The sequence below is a fragment of the Columba livia genome, chromosome 4, assembly GCF_036013475.1.
Source record: "Columba livia isolate bColLiv1 breed racing homer chromosome 4, bColLiv1.pat.W.v2, whole genome shotgun sequence".
NCBI classification, from domain to species: Eukaryota; Metazoa; Chordata; class Aves; order Columbiformes; family Columbidae; genus Columba; species Columba livia.
Window position 1 is genome coordinate 25,295,527 of NC_088605.1, and position 14,258 is coordinate 25,309,784.

At 42.4% G+C, this 14,258-nt stretch overlaps 1 protein-coding gene across 25 annotated transcripts in view; it reads right to left on the reverse strand.

The window, feature by feature from the left end:
* Positions 1-14,258, reverse strand: part of APBB2 (amyloid beta precursor protein binding family B member 2) — a 181,440-nt gene that overhangs the window by 156,371 nt on the left and 10,811 nt on the right. For 17 of the 25 annotated variants that reach the window (XM_065060761.1, XM_065060749.1, XM_065060743.1 and 14 more), the window contains exon 2: positions 6,217-6,351. The exons of 4 other annotated variants lie outside the window; for them this stretch is intronic. The gene's annotated coding sequence lies outside the window, so the exon portion shown is untranslated. Of the gene's footprint in view, positions 1-6,216; positions 6,355-14,258 lie in introns of all 25 variants that reach the window. 4 more of the 25 variants (XM_065060739.1, XM_065060747.1, XM_065060741.1 and 1 more) reach the window with 1 other exon arrangement.

Consider the following 14,258-nt stretch of genomic DNA (forward strand, 5'->3'; position numbering starts at 1 on the left):
ACAGAACTGTGAGGAGTCTGCAGAGACAAATAAGTGACATGGATAGGCAATAAATACAACACCAATGGAATTCAGTATTGCCAAATGCACACTGAATGCAAGCTTTCATGCTTGTTGTGAAGTCTCACAGGATTTTTAATTAAACCATTATTTAAGGAGTCTAGAAAAGGACTTGGAACAGCTCAGCAAAAGTCTCTGTTTAAGACACAGCCATGGTTTTAAAATGCAGAAAAACAGAACCACAAATTGCATAGCCTTGCATCAACAAAATTGATATTATATATAACATTAGCGTAATAAATGTCTTCTAGAAGACAACAGTGTAAACTCTTCTATAATAGCATGCTGTGCCAGTCACCTCAAAAGGTGCTGCTAAACAAGTCCAGGTCACGTCTGTTTCAGAAAGAGGTAACACGCCTGGCTCTAGGAATGGAAAAACTCTCAGAACACACTGTCTTCCTGAACAACCTGAATCTGCTGAAATACACCCAAGTATGATAAGACAGAAAACTACTTGGAAAAGGAAATCTGACAGTTTATTTGCATATACAAGAATGCTTGTGTGTATAAACACAAACTAAACTGAATTCCTGCAGGAAGTCAAGCATGGCGTGTTTTATGTGAGGACCAAGACCAGGCATAGTTTTCACGCTTATGCAAGGTGTATTACTAAGATTCATTTATGAACAACCTTGAAGGTGTAGGTCTACCTCTAACCATTACATACCATAACAAAACAGTGGGAGAGATCACACCATAAAAAGCAGAGATTCTCCTGCTGTTTCCTCTAGAAACATATAGCACTGACACCTTGCAGATGAGACACTGGCAAGAGGGGGACGCTGGGTCTGATCCACCCTGACAACCACCACAATCTCAAACAGCATGCAGAACACCATCTGGCTGGCACAGATGAAGTTCACTCCACGGTGGGCCTGGCTCTGGTACCAGGCAAAAGGAGCAGCATCACCTGCTGAAACTAGACCAGGCTTTAAACTGAAAAAAGAGGGTAGATTCAGATTGGACATAAGGAAGAAATTATGATGAGGGTGGCAAGACACTGGAACAGGTTGCCCAGAGAAGTTGTGGATGACCTATTACTGGAAGTGTTCAAGGATGTTCAAGTGTTCAAGTTGGATGGAGCTTCGAGCAACCTGATCCAGTGGAAGATGTCCCTGCCCGCAGCAGGGGACTTCTTGGACTAGATGATCTTTAAAAGGTCACTTACAATCCAACCCAAACCATCCTGTAATTCTATGGCTCTACCTGCCCTACAATCTCATCTCTGCCTCTCCTGGCTATCACCCACACAAAGCCAGCCTGGCTGGGGAAACAGGGAAGCAACAACCATGTAATGCCAAGAGCTAAAAAGACAAGAGATAGAAAGATGACCACACAGACAGCCATAAGACCCGGCACACTGGAGGCTCTGATCCTCGTGCAAGCAGGAATGACAACAGCCACACACCAACAGTACACAAGGGCCCTCGGAGAAAGGCTGAACTCCTGCAGAGCCGGTTACTGCTCAGGAAGGGAGAAGCTCTCCTCTGAACACTCATCTCATAGCCACCTCTTACATAGCTCTAGAATATTGACTTCAATGACACTGTGGTGCATTCTCCATCTGGAGATTTATCAGACATTTCTGGAAACCGTATACCCCAGCCACAGAGCTCTCCTCCTCCTCCCGTTGCTCCACACAGACAGAACAGGACCCTCTGCATAAACTGAGCAAAGTTTAAATTGTTTCAGAAATTGCATACTCAGCATCTGCAAACATACACATTCCTTAACGATTTTCTCAGTACTACATGTGATGCTAAAGACTTTTCATCCCCTTCATCTCAGGAAGCATATATTTAGAGTCACATGTGGGCAAAGATCTATTTTCTCCAAGAAATAATATCCTGGCTTGAAGCTTAGATAAATCAATAGCCTTTAGATTAAATCAACTTGCTGCCCTTGAGACAAGCCCAGAAGAATTTCTTCCCAACTGAAGAAAAACAACAGTTCTATGCCTTTTTCTGCCATTTCATAAGCCAGACAAATGTGATTTATTTCTTTGTGTTCAGAGTTAATTAAGTGGTCTTTGGAGACCATCGAGGTTTGTCATGTCACCTGCCTTTCTGCACTAAGAGAGCAAGCAGTATTGTTGTCCAAGTCACTGTTTTTCCAGGACGTTAGCTCCTCCAGCAGGTAACCTCTTCCAGCTCATCCAAACCCCATCTTCTCCACATGGTCTGCTTTTAAAAGCTTCTTTGGCCCAAGACACAGGTCAAGAAAAGTTCTAGTCTGCATGGGCCCATTCAGTTTCTCTCCCTACTGAAGGCCCAGTCATCATCTCTCCCAAATGGAAGATGCTTCAGCTGTAACAAGAGGATGTTCCTGCAAGAAGCAGGGCTATGTAAAACCAAGCAGGACACCAACGGGAAAACAGGTATTACGTCTATACAGACTTCTGTGGCAAATTGTAGAGCACCACATTAAACATTTCATTGTGGAAAGTCCTGCAGTGTGGAAGGAAGGAAAAATGGGGGGGGAAAGCAGTGAAAATGGGAATATTTGGACTTGCCTGAAATCTCACCCACTGCAAGGACCCAAGATGCTCACAGAGCCCACACCACACTCCATGGAGGTGCCTGGCCAGTCCTTTCCAGAAACAGCATGGAAGTTTACTCTCCCTGTTAGAGCATGCTGCAAGTCCCCTTCCCACAGCCACTCTGCAGCAGCTGTGCCTGCACCAAAAGCAGAGGGAACTGGGACCACTTGCTCCATTGCATGAAGGTGCTCAGAGCTCAACCTCTCAAAGGAAAGGCCCAGCCACGCGGCAGCCGCCTACTGCAGACACCAGGAGCTTAACAGGCATTAGGTGCCAGTATAGAAACGCATACTAATGCATCAAGGTAAAAACAGATGATTTTTCCCCAACTGTGCCTTCCAGCACTCTTTGCCCAATGAAAATGAAACTAAAATCTAGAAGAGTTGTTTCATTTATTAACCTCTGCAGACTCATTGCAACCATAATTGGGCAGCCTCACTGCTCAGAAGATTATTCCAGTGATTCAACTGCACCACAATACAAATAAAGATATCTGAATAAAGTGGGCTGCAAAGTACAAAAAATTAAGACCTAATTAAGTTATACACTTGTGCCTCATTGCCCTCTATATTAGTTTAGAAAATTGAAGGCAACACGCTATTATACATCATGTGCTATTATTCACATAAGTGCCTAAATTACAGAGTTTGGGAGATACTAGTTCTGTGCTTATTAAAAGGCCATTTAATTCATCATATAACACACAGACTTCTTTCAAGATTGAAACAGGAAACATGAAATCAGCATCTGAATAGCAAGTACCAATCAGAAATTATTTCTGCTACCACAGCAACAGTTTTTCCCTCCAGATTTTGGTTCCCCCTCTCACAGAGCCACAGCAGGGGCAGGTGGAGGGTTTCTCAAGTCTGATTCATGCCCTTCGCATGTACCTTCTTTAACAGAGGAAAAAAGAAAAAAAAGTAGCGTGCCGAGTAAAAACTGTAAAACTGTGAGAGGAGTTCATAGCTCCTCAGAAGGCTGTATAAAATTGCTGACATAAACCAAGTGAGAACAAAGTTAAAGAACCTGAACAAATCAGGTTTAGTCTGAACATTTAAACCAAAGGTTCTTGGGGAGCAAGGGGGAGGTAAATATCTGCACTGGATAGAGCAGCAATACAGGATTGGTTATTTTAGAAGCAGAGGACACTCTCGTATGTGCAAAAAATAGTTAAGATGTGGGGCTACAATCAAATTTGTCTTTGCAGCGAATGCAATGGAAGCACTGGCCAAGCTTGCACAAACACAAATGAAGGTGCTGAGTAGCTGTCAATCATACAAACCTTAATGAAGCCCTGCTGATGTTTCACACCCAGCTTTTCGTCTTCCTTCCTTACCCTTTTCACTTTGTGCCTAATTGATTACAAGGTTGGCTAGCACTGGCATTTGTTCAGCTTCACGGTCCCCTGGCTAGGTCCCCCGTCCCACGGAAGGGACAACCACATCCCACCAGCCCCATCTCTGGCAGCAAAGCATGGCTGGGGCCTGATGCTGGGGCCCAAAGCACCCCAGGGCAGCTGACCTCTGGCCCTGTGCAATGAGCCAATTCTCAATAAAATTCTTCCCACCCTATAAACTCCCCAACCCCAAATTCAGCCATTTAATATCAGAAATTGCTTTCTAAGCACTCCTTCCCTTCTCCCTGAAAGGATTTACCTGCTGGAAAGAAACACTGCAGAGAAGGACTTGGTAGTTCATGTCAACAACAGGCTGACCATGAGTCAACAAGGTGCCTTTGTGGCCAAGAAGGCCAATGGTATCCTGGGGTGCATTAAGAAGAACGTGACCAGCAGGTTGAGGGAGGTTATCTTCCCCCTCTGCTCTGCCCTGGTGAGGCTGCATCTGGAGTACTGTGTCCAGTTCTGGGCTCGCCAGTTTAAGAAGAACAAGGAATTACTGGAGGGAGTCCAGCAGCAGGCTGTGAAGATTGTCAGGGGTCTGGAGCATCTTTCTTAGGAGGTGAAACAGAGAGCTCCATCTGTTCAGCCTGGAGAAGAGAAGGCTGAGAGGAGACCTCATCAATGTTTTTAATTATCTCAAGAATGGATGTCAAGACAATGGGACCAGACTCCTTTCAGTGGTGCCCAATGATAGGATGAGGGGCTACAGGAACAGACTGAAGCACAGGAGATTCCATCTGAATATGAGGAGAAACTTCTTTACTTTGAGGGTGCCACAGCACTGGAACAGGCTGCCCAGAGAGGTTGTGGAGTCTCCTTCTCTGGAGACATTCAAAACCTGCCTGGACACATTCCTGTACCATCTGCTCTAGGTGAACCTGCTTTAGCAGGTGGGTTGGACTAGATGATATCAAGAGGCCCCTTCCAACCCTAACCATTTTCTGTGATTCTGTGATTTCAGAGACCATCAAGGAGACAGAAGAAAACTTCCTGTCAGAATTTAAAGTATTTTAAAATGTAAATATATATTCAAAACACACTAAAATATTTAAAATAATTTCTAAACTGTGGTTTGTTTCATGTGAAGGGATTTCTATGTCTCTATCATTGAAACCACAGCTGTTAAATGAAAAAGGTGTCTTATACTCCATTTTTCATCTCATCATCATTCCTTAACAGTAATTCACATTAACCACAGTGTATCTTTTATCTTAACAGTTGATAAGAATTTCTGAAGTACTAATTTATACAACTTCTACTTGAGTTAAGAAGGCTATTATCATCTTCATGTCAGAGACAGATAAACTGCAGCTGCCCTAACACTGCACAATGCCGCAGTAATATAAGCAACATCTTTCCAAAATTGCTCTTTTAACCATTAAATATGCATGTCCTCAGTTAGAAACACCAAGCAGAACAGCATCCTCCTCCACAACAAGCTTTTCCAACCCAGGATGCTGCCCACTTCTTTTGTAATGGTGAGACAGCACCAAGTTACAGTGTGACTGGTTCCAGTGAGATGCACATTATCCTTCATTTGACTTCCCCACATATTCTTACCATTTATTCTCTAGTAACACGGGCCTGAGGCTCTTAAAAAAAAGCACAGATCTAAAACTACATACTGCATTTAGCCTGAGTGGGGTCTTCGAAGGTTTCCAAGTCACACTTCTTTTGGATTCAACAACCAGCTCTTGGAAGAGCTAAAAGCAGCATGTTTCTTGTATCTTTGCAGATGGGACAACCATGCCTACAGCTAACCCCTAAACCTCCACTTTATAACTTCCCCCAGCTTCCCTGCCCTAAATCTTCAGAAGCAGAGGGGAAAAAAAAAAAAAAAACATCTGGAAAGAAATGGGACAGAAGAAAAAAAAAAAAAACAGAAAGGAAATTTTTAGCCTTTTGTTTTTATCTGTCTTACTGTAAGTTAATTTAAAACTACGAGTGCAGTTTTCAAGGCACAAAAAAACCAAACACCCACAGTATGAAAAAAGAACACTTACTTTAAGGAAAAGAAAGAATTTGGAACATAATAACTTGATATTATCAGTTCTAAGGAGCTGAACAGCAATGTTTAGCTATGAACATTTGGTGGTTTTCATTTAGATGTACTGATGTATCACAACTTAGACCAAACTTCAAACTGCACGTTTCAGGGCATCAGGTAAGTTTTGAAAATACGTCATCTCTTTTAACTCAAGAACACCCAAAAACTTACATTTTCAAGCAAGTCTCCTCATTTCAACTTAAAGAGCCTCTGCTCAGCACAAGGGAACACTTCTCCAGCACAGCTTCTTGCGTTGCAAATGAGCTGGTGGCTTTTCCAGTCCTCACTGGCCAAAGAGATAGAGCCCTGCTGGGAGAAGAGGATGATGAAACACGTAAGTAACTTTAATCAGGGTCCAAACAGCAACTTTCTATGCAACTCTTTCTGGTTTCCATGCTGTGGTAAGGCCAGCTAGATAAAAAGTGTTGAAGGCAGCCTAAGACGCTCTGGAAAGACAAAACACCCCAGCAACGGGAGTCAGGAGCCCAACATGACTGGATGTGTTTGTAAATCCTGTAAGGAGCATAATAACTGTAGTAAAACGTGGCTATCCTGACAAGGCAAAGGAGAAATGCTCCCGGGAACATGCTGTTTAAAGCCTGTGTCAGCTTAGGCTGCTAATTCTTGTTGTTTATAAGTTTTTAAACAATCTGTTGGCTAGTCTTGCAAGGAGAAACAGCCTGGCGGTGCCTCAAAGTCATAAATGAAGTCTTTTCTTGTCTTAACCATCTGTAACAAAAGAAGAGCTGAGCTGCAAGTAAACAAACAGCCAGACAAATTTCCTCTGTGCCAGTTCCTGGATGTCACACAATCCCTGTGGGTGTATCTACCATGCCAGTTATCATCTACATGACCAAACGCTAGCTTGCAGCTGGCATTCGTAGAACCAGTGCTAACAACCAAGGTGGAAAAACCTTCTGAGGCCTGTGGACACCTACATGCCAAGTTTGTGACTCAGTAAGAAAAGACAGATGCGTATCTATTTTACCATCAACTGCATGACATTACTCAAGCCACCTCCCTCCACTCTTTCCCCTAAAACACATGAGCACAGTAACCAAATATTTAATATATGCAGGAATCTTTATATAAACTAGACATAATAGCACGTCTTAAGTTCCCCAGCACTGCAAATGTAGACAGATCCTTTTGTGATTAAGCACAGTGTGGTCATGCAGGGAACTGAAGGCACACACCTCCGCGGCACAAATACCCGTAACTCCGCTATTCTGATATCTTGCAACATGGTTGCCTTAGCAACATAAATCATCTTATTGGTCATTAAATACTAGTTTTCTATATAATGTTAAAACTGTTCCACAATAAAGTGTTTTTTCTAAATGTAACGCTTTCCCCAAACACTACCTTAAGTTGAAGATGAAACCACTGAACTTAGGCACGTTGATATGACCTGAGGGCTTAAAATGAAAGTGAAGGGAATTTAACAGCAACCTTTAATTATTTGTTTCGGGGTGGGGGGAAGCAGGCAGGCAGAAATCAGAACTCAGCTGCGTATGGAACTCTCCCATCCATTAGACCTTGGAGGGAAACCACTGTGCAGCAGGCAAGGTTTTATTAATCCTTCTCTGCATTTCTGGTTACATAGGGACATGAGCAACACTACTACAGGGTACCCATGGAGGAGGGAGAGGTCCCATCATTATTGCAGTTAAAAGGTAAGTCTGTACAGAAAAACCTCAAATAAGACTGCAACTTTACATTTTCCTCAGCAGGGAGTAAAAAACAAAAAAGGAAGATGTAGGAGAGATGTTGACGGCCCAACCCACCACGGCAGAGTAAAATACAGCCAAAAGGCACGTGTGCTTATGCCTCTCCTGCTCTGTCATGGCTTCCCTGCCTCTGCCCCTGTTTAATCATGTACAAACTCCATTAGTAATCTTCCACTGCTGTGCTCCTGACTTCAACACAAACCCATGCATTTTCTGAACATTGCTCTGTATCAAACCCATCGCAGCCAGCAAGCAATTGCTAAACACTTCTGAGTCCAAACACAGCTGCCCTCCTTCACAATACACTGCAGCCTGTTTTGGGAATAAAAAAACATAGCCAAGTCAATAAATCTTTAGCTATGGGTAGTTTTGCCTCATGTTCTGCACCTTCTTCATTGCAAGAATTATATTCTTGCTATAAAGACACACCACATGTGAAGAGCTTTTGTTTTCAATTAAAGAGTATCTTGACCTCAATATTTCACCATTCTAATTCAGTTTCCAGTATCTCCTCATCAGACAAGTAGTTTCTCCTCATTCTTGGATATCCATCAATTTTAAAGAAGTACCAGCTGAACCATCAGGGCTAAAAGTGCCCAGCTGAAAAACAATATCCTGAAACTACAAAGGTCACAATGTCTGCCAGTTAAGAGCATTGAAAACACATTCCAACTTGGCCAGTCCTAAGACACTGTCAGCCTAAAGCCAAACAAGTTGAGAGCCATACTTCAAGCAAAAGCAAAGCTGTCTCTGGCTTGTGCTCTTCAGGATGCGAATGACCCAATATCAAGATATTGTAGTATTTGGGGAGGAAGAAGGCATAATTCATATGAACAAAGTGATATGCCTTCCAAACATGTTCCAGGCCCCACTTATATCAGAGGAAAAGTACTTCAGCCCATCTATCCCATTAACATCAGTGGGCCAAAATCAAAGTTCTGCAAGCATTGATGTACTGCTTAAAATACAAACTAAAGAAAAAAAAAATCAGACATTGTTAAGCAAAATGGACAAAATATTTTTCTGGTTTTCCCAGAAAAATCAAAATCCCTGTTGTAACTTAACAGCAGCATCCCAATCCATTCTGATGCAAAGGCCTTCCAGGATATTGGAAACAACACCTTTTATGGACTTAAGCATGCACAACGCCTTATTTAATTTCTGACCATAAGTGACCCAAAGTCGGCACAGTCAGTCTTCTCTTGCTCACCCAATTGTAACTGGTTACTTAGAAGTAACATACCATATGTCATAAGGAAGGCGTTTGCCACCCTTGTTAAAGAGAAGAAAAATGTTATTTCCTACAGTGTTCTTTGAGTCTAACACAGGACACAGCTTACCACCTGAATAAAAGGTTCAATAATGACAATCTATAAAAATCTCAAACCGCTGCCATGAAGATTTTAACCACAGTGGAGCATTTAGGGAGGCCTTCCCCCATCCTTGCTCTAATATCTTCCTTGTCTACCTTACAGAGCTGCCTTAATTTGCTATGCAGGTCTGCAAGGAACAGGAACAGACACTATTTGGATCACCGCTCCCTGTCTTTATGGGATGGAGATGAAGGCAGCTCCTGACTTACCACACACTGGGGAAGGCTGGTAGCAGGAAACTCCTAACACTATTCCTAGGACTGCTCGCCCTTTGCCATCACTGCCTTCAAAGATAAATCACCCACAGTAGGGCTACAATGACATTTAAAACACTGGGGAGGGGAGATGCTGTCTGGTATTTTTAAGACAGACAGCTATAAAACAAACTAAGCCCTAAACCTGGGGAGCTTCAGGTTACACAGAACCTGACCATTAACTAAATTCAGATAACGATAGTATTTAATAAATAGAAGCATATTATGCAGCCTTCTCATTTAATGTACTGTTATTATAATTAGGTACGCAGTGAAGTCCTTGCCAAAGCCTTTACAGCAAGCAGAGACAAAGCAAAACTCTGGTGATTCTTTTTGAATCCACCTCCTGGTACGATCCAAGAGGCCACATAGGAGGCTGTACCCCCAGCCTCAAAACTGCAGGGCCACCAGCAGCCCAAAGCCCAGCAGCTGCAGAGGCCTGTCCCCCTTCCCCAGGTGAGTGAGCCAGCCCAGTCATCCTCAGTGCCATCTCCAAACACAACTGCCAAAGTCTCCTTTCAACTAGCTTTTCCAGAGCCACAAGCACGAAGAGGAGTACTGTATGACTTCAGAAAGAAAAAGTGTGATAAAAAAGGCAAACTGAGGCAGAGCTTGAAAAGAAACCAGGGAAGACCAAAGAAAACAAGAGAGAAGAAATCCCAGAGTATCTCCCTGTAAAATGCTGGGTACTGCTTGGAGCAAAGCCAATGCACATGTTCAGAACAAGGAACCTTCTTATACCAAGTTGGGTTTAAACACATCTTTCTCACTTCTCATTACCAAAATGATTCGTTTCTTCCTAGACAAGATTTCTACAGTGCACTAGATAATGGTTTGATACATCTACATGTCTACAACATCTCATTTAATACCAGCAAGATTAATGTGTCTTGTGTGTATTCCTAATTTCTGGTTGCCAAAGGTTTTGTGGCAATATCCCATCACTACTCTTCCCCAGCCTGGGGGTCTCCTTTGCTCTTTTATTATTTCCACTTTAGCCAGACCCTTAACTGCTTTATAACTCTAATGACCTGCTCCTCAACTTCAGAGTTTCCCACTTCATGCCATAATAAGCATTTTATTAAAGACTAGATAAAAATCAATATATTTATCCTAACTTGCATTTTAAGCTGGGAAAAAAAAAAAAAGTCATTTACTTTGGCACAATCTACCTATGGATAAACTTATGCTGCATTTTGTCCCATTCTCCATTCTTGGTTCTTCCTTTAATATCTGTTTTAAAACTTTACATATCAAAAGACTGACTGTTTCTTCTATAAACACACCACGCAGTGCTTCAAACACACTACGGCTGTTACCACTTAGGAAAATAAATAACTTTTGCACATGTTCATATTTTATTAGAACCAAACCCAAGAAATATGCAAAGAATGAAAACACAATATTTCACTGCTCAGGGTAGAAGTTTAAAATCTGTTTTAAAAAAAATACACCACACCCAAACCCCAATAAGTTCACTTTCACTACAAACAGGGCTGATGTGTACTTGGAGAATAAATGTTTAGTCACCCAAGAAAATGAAAGCTTTTCTTACATCTTCTGGTTCACTTACTGCAAGAAGTAGCACTCTAAGAAACAGAAATTCAAATCTTGTGTTTCCCCTCCCAACAGGAAAAACAGCCCCAAGAAAACCCACATTTTCCTTAACAAAATGTACTCGTTAATTTCTCTTCTTCATGCAATGCCTAATCCAGAGCAAAGGCATTTCTACCTCCGCAACCAACATCAGCAACCACCAAAGCTGGCAATCAGCCTGACTAAATGCAGGGGAGCACAGCTGTGAGTTGTGCCATCAGCCCTGGAAGGAGGTGTCGGGCCGATCCATGCCAGGAGGGGACACAGGAGCCCAGCTGGCTCAGTCAGCAGCTCACGGCATGTTCCTCAGCCATCCCACACAGTGTGCATTTGTACAAAGGGATCAATGACATGAAATTAAGCCACCACATTTAAGCCAATTTTGACCTCTGAGAGCATGAGAATGAATTCAGCAGAGTAGAGCTCTACTGGTTATACATTCCAAGTTTATCTGGAGCAGCAATTAATGCTCTGTGTGCTCAAGACCTCGATACACTTGCCAGTCTTAACAGCAGTCACTCAAAACTTCACAGAAGTCCCAAGTATAATTGTCACTGTGCCTGCTGGGATGCCCAGGCAGCACGTAACATCCCTTCTGTATCGCTCAGAAGTGCGGCACATGGTCAGCACATCCCACATGCGTTATTAAAACGCCAAAGTTCCTTAATAATAATACTATGATCCCAAATCTGGTAGCTGGCCACAGCCTAATGAAACAGAAGAGAAATTAGTGATTTACACAAAAACAGGATGCAGGAAAAAAGTCAGATTTGTTTCCTCTAGAGAAAAAGACAGAAGAACCTAAATGATAATGATTACCAGTGAACATTCAGGCAAACAGATCCCTTCTGACAAAAAGAACTATGAAGAGTCTGGTATACTATCATATCATCACTCCTAGCTCCTATTTTTATCCTACAAAAAACCCAAAATAATTGACTAGTGGCTTTTGTATCACCAATGGTCGAAGTCAGAAAATGAAAACAGTAATTACTCCTCATTAAAAAACACTCTTGTTATTGGGGATGGGGGGAGGCAGGTGCCAATCCTTTTGATTCAGAAGGGAGACCCTTGGAGACCCATGGAAGCAGCCAAGGTGCACACTCCCACACCCCAAAGGTCAGGCATCCCAGCTGAAACACGCCTAGCGCAAGCGTCACTGAAATACCTTCTTCTGCCCTCATTACGTGGCCAGCAGGCAATCATCATCTCACAGGAGCAAAAGCCAAAACACAACGCTTGCCTGAATGCTGGCAACAACAGTCCCTCCTATCCCAACCCCCCCAGCAATTCCATCATTACTAACATGCAACCTGCATCTAAAGTTTATAGTACAGTTAAAGAAATTCATGTCTCATTATCAGTATTTTGGGGAGGGAATCCCTGTCCTTTTAGCCTCTCATGCAGGGTCTCCTGGGACGTAAAGCCAGCCCTGATCTCACCCAAGGAAGGACACCTCCTCACCAGAGATGACAGCACAGCTTCATCTGCAAGACCAGGGAGCAGGTCTAACATCACGTGTCAATGTGGAGAAATGCATGTGACAACAGGAAAACCAGATCTAAAAATTCCTGTTGGCATGCCATTTCTTAACTTTGTCTTTAAAGCACCTAATTAAAAGATGCCAACCCCATGCTAAAATTATAAATACTTTGCTCTTTATCTTTTTTTTTTTCCTAAAGAACAGGTTGTTTTAAACACAGAAATTGTTATACCATGAAACAGCAATGAGCATATGAAGGAAATGAACATGTAAAAGTCTCTTAAGACTATTCCTGTTCAGAATCAAGAAAGCAAGTTTCCTGGTTGTGATTCTTACAATGAGCTGCTTTTCTACAATAACAGTTCAATTTCTGAAGCCACTTCTGGTGCCTCTTAAGACATCAGCACTAGAGTTAAACTTCCCAATAGAGTTGGCTTTTTTTATTTTTTTTTTTTTTTTTAAATACCTGCTCCCCAACAGAGGGGAATCAAACCCACACTATTTCACTACAGTGCTTTGCCTGTCAGTCTTCAGTAAAATCAATCTGCTCCAGCTCCATCTCTCTCACCTTGCAAAACTGAGAGGTTCTCTGTAATTGAAGGACCTTTACAGGAACTGGTTTGCTCTAAGTTTAAGCATTTTATCGAGCTTAAGATATTGTGGTGCTTTCAAGTTATGGCTAACAACTATGAAAACATCAATTTCATTATTTTACTACCATTTTCCATATGGTGTGCAGATACTCGCTACCTCAGATTGTATCAGCCTCCAGAAGAGCCAAGTGTTCAAGTGTTCGCTGCTCTGCTTGGAAGAAAAGGTTCTGTCACCCACGGCTTCTGAGAGAGGCAGAAACATGACTCATCCATGAGCCTGACACATGCAACTGACAACCCTTGGGAAAACACTACTTTTTAATCGTCCATTTTTACCCAGCAGCTGCGGCCATTTGACAAGCTTTGCACAGGGGCTCTCAAGGCCTTTTAAAACTTCCTGTTGTGCTGTGAAAGCACTGGAGTTAGCTTACGCATCTGAACCAGAGAGAATAAAAGTTACAGACCCTACTACATTGGGAATGGACAAGAAACGCACAGGAACATGGCCTGTATGTGAAACTCCTAGATCTAAACTTCCATTTCTGTGAAACAGAACATTTATTCTTAAATGCAGGTAATTTTAGAATATTCCAGGACACACCCAGGACTAGGGGAAGGGGCCAAGAAAACATTTTTAAGTGGGTTTATATTGTACCTAGTATGAAGCACGCTTCCCCACTGCTCCACAGAGGAGTTTTATTTCAAGGTTAGAGCCTACTTCCGTGCAAGTGATTTAGTAAAATACTGCTGCGTTTTGCAGCCCATTTCATCATTTAACTCCTCTGTGTAAAGAAAATTCCTCTTTATCTGTTTATGTGCTAGCTCCAGCCACCACCTGAAACAACCTTTAGCAGAACCAGTATCTTAATTTTGGAAATGCAGGGTACATGCATCACTCTCTTTTGAGCATCATCTCCATCAGTTTTTAAAATCTACACAAATTCAGTTTAATCCTCTACCATGATGGATCTAGAATTCCAACACCTCCTTTTGAGCCCCACTTCTGCAAGGAGGCTTCACATCCTGCCATAACAGCACACTGCATTTAATTGTGCCAAAAACATTTGCTTGCAATCCAAGTTCAAAGAGCAACCCCAAGATGGGGAAAACCCAGTTCCGTGCTTGAACGCTGGCTCCTTGAGGGAGTCCCCAAGCATTCACATTCAGCAGCAAACTCGGGACAT